General features: G+C 43.0%; 1 pseudogene; it reads left to right on the top strand.

Annotated features, from left to right (window-relative positions):
* Positions 1-366: 366 nt before the first annotated feature.
* LOC136150710 (myb/SANT-like DNA-binding domain-containing protein 7) lies at positions 367-3,861 on the top strand (annotated as a pseudogene).
* Positions 3,862-4,973: the final 1,112 nt, after the last annotated feature.

The following is a 4,973-nucleotide window of genomic DNA, read 5'->3' as shown; positions in this document are numbered from 1 at the left end:
TTGGAGATACAGATTTTTTAAATGAAATTAACATATTCAAAAAGTCAAATGAGGATCTGAGATAAAATATTAATATATTCACATATTTAGAAGTAAATGAAAGATTTTGATTGCTACTAAATTTTGTTTCAAGTTACTTAGTTCCCCAGCTAAGTAAAAACATTTGTTTTCTTTTTTGAAGCATCCTAAGACTAATAAAAATTCATTTTAATTAGCCAGAATACATTGCTGCATTTTCAGCTACAGACACAAATGCATTCCCACAGTTTGAGACCATATAAAATTTTTATATTCTTAGTTATAATTTGTATATTTATATTAATACAAAACTCCTTTCCTGAGTGCTGCTGCCTTCTCTGCCTCCTCATGGCGGCCATTGGGATTCACCCGAGCTGCACATCCGCTTGTGTGGCCGTCCATAAGGATGGCCGGGCTGATGTGGTTGCAAATGATGCAGGTGACAGAGTTACTCCAGCTGTTGCTGGAATTTTTTTGCTTACTTGATAAATGAAGAGGTTGTTGGATTGGCAGCAAAACAAAGTAGAATAGGAATATTTCAAACTCAGTAATGAAAGTCAAGCATATCCTTGGCAGAAGATACACAGTGGTCCCAGGTCTCAGCCTTGGAAGCATCCTGCTTTTTGTGAAGAAGCCAGTCCCCTTGTTACCAAGCCCAGTAAGACCCTTTGTAGCCCTTGGTCCAGTCCCCATCCTAAGCTAACTCCCAAAGTTGGGCTTTTCTCAGCCCTGGCATCCTGCCTCTTTGCAGCCTACTTACAGGTAGCACCGCTTAACTTACTGCCACAATTGTCCTTACACTGTTCCTGTGACTTGAATTCTCCTGTGGCCTTCCAGCCAGAAATGCAGTCCTCGGACCTGGCTTCTCAGCAATTAGCCCAGAGAGGGAAGAAGCAGCTGGTTCTTGGAGATAGACTGGAGCACCCAGAAATTCCTCACACCTTCAGGTCGGCACTCTCCTGCCTGGGAGCCTCCTCCAGCTAGCCTTTCCTCCCAGGATGCCATGGCCACTTCCAGTAGACGTGCAGGTGGTACAGACAGGAGATACAGAGGCTTCTCTCCATACTAGGCAAGGCCGAGCCCATTCAGTGCCTGTAGACTGTGCATTACAACTGATGTCCATCAGGCCGTGTCCAAGAGGATGTAGCAGGAAGACTTCTGCCACACCGTGCTTCAGTGCAGCTCCAAGGTCAAAGTCAGTTCAGTTCAGTTCAGTCACTCAGTCTTGGCCAACTCTTTGTGACCCTGTGAACTGCAACAGGACAGGCTTCCCTGTCCATCACCAACTCCTGGAACTTACTCAAACTCATGTCCATTGAGTTGGTGATGCCATCCAACCATCTCATCCTCTGTCATCCCCTTCTCCTCCAATCTTCCCAGCATCAGGGTCTTTTCAAATGAGTCAGTTCTTCATGTCAGGTGGCCAAAGTATTGGAATTTCAGCTTCAGCATCAGTCCTTCAATGAATATTCAAGACTGATTTCCTTTACAATGGACTGGTTGGATCCCTTGCAGTCCAAGGGACTCTTAAGAGTCTTCTCCAACAACACAGTGCAAAAACATCAATTCTTCACTGCTCAGCTTTCTTTATAGTCCAACTCTCACAGCCATACTTGACTACTGGGAAAACCATAGTTTTGACTAGACAGACTTTTGTTGGCAAAGTAATGTCTCTGCTTTTTAATATGCTGTCTAGGTTGGTCAAAGCTTTTCTTCAAAGGAGTAAGCGTCTTTTAATTTCATGGCTGCAATCACCATCTGCAGTGATTTTGGAGGCCCAAAAAATAAAGTCTGTCACTATTTCCATTGTTTCCCCTTCTATTTGCCATGAAGTAATGGGACAAAATGCTGTAATCTTAGTTTTCTGAATATTGAGTTTTAAGCCAACTCTTTCACGCTCCTCTTTCACTTTTATCAAGAGGCTTTTTAGTTCTTCTTCGCTTTCTGTCATAAGGGTGAAATCATCTGCATATCTGAGGTTATTAATATTTCTCCTGGCAATCTTTATTCCAGCTTGTGTTTCATCCAGTCCAGCATTTCTCATGATGTACTCTGCATAAAAGTTAAATAAGCAGGGTGACAATGTAAAACCTTGACATACTCCTTTTCCTATTTGGAACCAGTCTGTTGTTCCATGTCCAATTCAAACTGTTGCTTCTTGACCTGCATACAGTTTTCTCAGGAGACAAGTCAGGTGGTCTGGTATTCCCATCTCTTGAAGAATTTTTCACAGTTTGTTGTGATCCATGCAGTCAAAATCTCTGGCATCGTCAATAAAGTGGAAGTAGATGTTTTTCTGGAATTCTCTTGCTTTTCAATGATCCAGCGAATGTTGGAAATCTGATCTCCGGTTCCTCTGTCTTTTCTAAATCCACCTTTAACATCTGGAAGTTCATGTACTTTTGTAGCTTGGAATGGAGAATTTTGAGCTTTACTTTGCTAGCGTGAGATTAGTGCAATTGTACGGTAGTTTGAACATTCTTTGTTATTGCCGTTCTTTGGGACTAGAATAAAAACTGACCTTTTCCAGTTCTGTGACCACTTTTGAGTTTTCCACATTTGCTGGCATGTTGAGTGCAACACTTTCACAGTATCTACAATTAGTATTTGAAATAACTCAACTGGAATTCTATCATCTCCACTAGCTTTGTTCGTAGCAATGCTTCCTAAGGCCCCCTTGACTTTGTATTTCAGGATGTTTGGCTCTAGTCCAGTGATCACACCACCATGGTTATCTGGGTCATGAATATTTTTTCTGTGTAGTTCTTCTGTGTATTCTTACCACCTCTTCTTAATATCTTCTGCTTCTATTAGGTCCATACCATTTTTATCCTCTGTTGTGTCCATTTTTCTATGAAATATTCTCTTGATATCTCTAATTTTCTTGAAGAGATCTCTAGTCTTTCCCATTCTATTGTTTTCCTCTATTTCCTTGCATTGATCACTGAAGAAGGCTTTCTTATCTCTCCTTGCTATTCAAAGTCCTGGAGGCCTTATATTTAAAGACCTATGTGGCCCACACCACAAGTATGGGTGACTCACCACACTGTCCCTTTTATGATATGTTGAATCAGCTTCTCTGAAATCAGATAGTGACTGATGCAGACAAGTTAATGGAGGACGCTGCTCAAGCCAAGAACAGTGACCTGAATTTAGCATCCCCTGACACCATGGTGGAGGAGGGGACCAACATTCTGGGAGCAAAGCCTATTTTGAAAACAGTGAAGCAATCAGATGAGGATTGTCAGCTGAGGGTCAGTGACCAGACGCCAGAAACCAATAACCTCATGGATTCCTGGGAAGAATCCTTGGGTGCAGGGTGCTCTCAAGGGACCCCCAGCTACAGCAGCTCCCACCACCTTTTCAGGGGTGCAGCTGCCCCCTGTCAGAGTAGCCCAAGACCAGATTGACTTTGTCTGGTGAGCCCAGCTCCTGCTCCAGCTCCAGCCAAAACACTCATCAGGTGCCCTCCACACAGCAGCCTCCTCCAGCCTCCTCCTCCAGGGCTCCTTTAGTTTCTAGTGGGGATAGGCCTTTGACCAGTGAGCCCCCCGCAAGTGGCCCCAGCAAAGAAGGCAGTCAGTGGCCAGGACTACTGCAGCTGAGCTGGCAGAAAACTGGAGGTTGGCATGAGAACTTTCAAAGCAGGAGCAGGAAAAACTGGACCAGCTGATTGCCACTGGCGAGGAGGCCAGCAGTCAGCAGGACTTTGCCAGAGAGCTCCGCAGGGATGCAGTGGTCGTGGTCAGACGCTTGGCCACAGCAGTGGAAGAGGCAACCAGGGCTTTCCCTCTGGGACTTGAAAAATTGCTTCAGTGATTAATTTCATACACTAAAAGTTAGGAGCTGATCATGCAAGGGTGTATTTCACCCTTGGGTCCAACCAACACCTCCTGCTACCCTGGTTCTTTCTCTGTGTCCTCAGACAAAAAAGAGTGGATGGATGGTTAATGTGTGGAGTGGCAGGGACGTGTGTGCTAGTGGCTGCTCCCAGGCATCTCCACTAGTTGAAAGACCTTTTAGAAATGCAAGGGGTGGCCCAGTAGAAGAAGGATGCAGCCAAGTCCACAGTTAGCTAGCCCTGGCTTTGTCACTGATAGGAGGCACTTTAGTTTACCTCTCTACACCAGCTTCCTCAGCTACTAAACCTGCTTACCTCACAGGTTGTTGTGAGCATCAGATGACTGAAATAGATGTGAAAGGGTTTAACATCACTATACGCAGGTAAGTTATTAAAGCACATGACCTTGTCTGAAAAAAGGCTGGTATGAGGCACGGTAGTTGAGAAGACACAGAATTAGGGTTGTACATCGTGACCTCATTGCTTAAATCTCTACTAGTTTACCTTGACTGCTTCCTGGAATTTGCAATCTTCATTTCTTAAAATCGCTCTGTAGTTCATTAGGCTAATGTAGACACAACATGTACTGGTCCCTTTTTATGTTTGCTGTGTCTGTGACATACCTACTAGCAACCACTTAATAGTCAAACCATCTTTCCCTCCATTTTGCTTGTCCTTAGTCACGTATCACTATGGATATAATTCAGAACTGACAGGAAGCCACAATCATGTGTTTTGGTTCATGTTGATAATCTTTGATATAATGAGAAATTGGCTGTCTTATAAAATACTACCTATAAGTAAATTCTTTGCATTCCATGTTTAGGTTTTTTTATATTCATAATTACATAACTTTAGGTTTGGTTTGTCATTTGGACATCATGGAAACAATTTGGGTTATATCAGCCTCCCAAATACTTTTAGCTAAAAAAACAAACAAACAAAGTCCATTCCTCCTAGTGAATATCACCACATCCATGTAACAAGATTGATCAGATGGGATTTCCACCAACCATTCTGGAAAGAGTGAAAAATCATATTCCTTTACATTAAAAAGCAGTAAGTGCTAGGGAAAAGTGTTGCAAATATTGGGGATTTTTAAAAGATTCTCAAC

Source organism: Muntiacus reevesi, chromosome 19, assembly GCF_963930625.1.
Source record: "Muntiacus reevesi chromosome 19, mMunRee1.1, whole genome shotgun sequence".
Classification (NCBI taxonomy): domain Eukaryota; kingdom Metazoa; phylum Chordata; class Mammalia; order Artiodactyla; family Cervidae; genus Muntiacus; species Muntiacus reevesi.
This window is presented reverse-complemented; position numbering and strand designations above follow the sequence as displayed.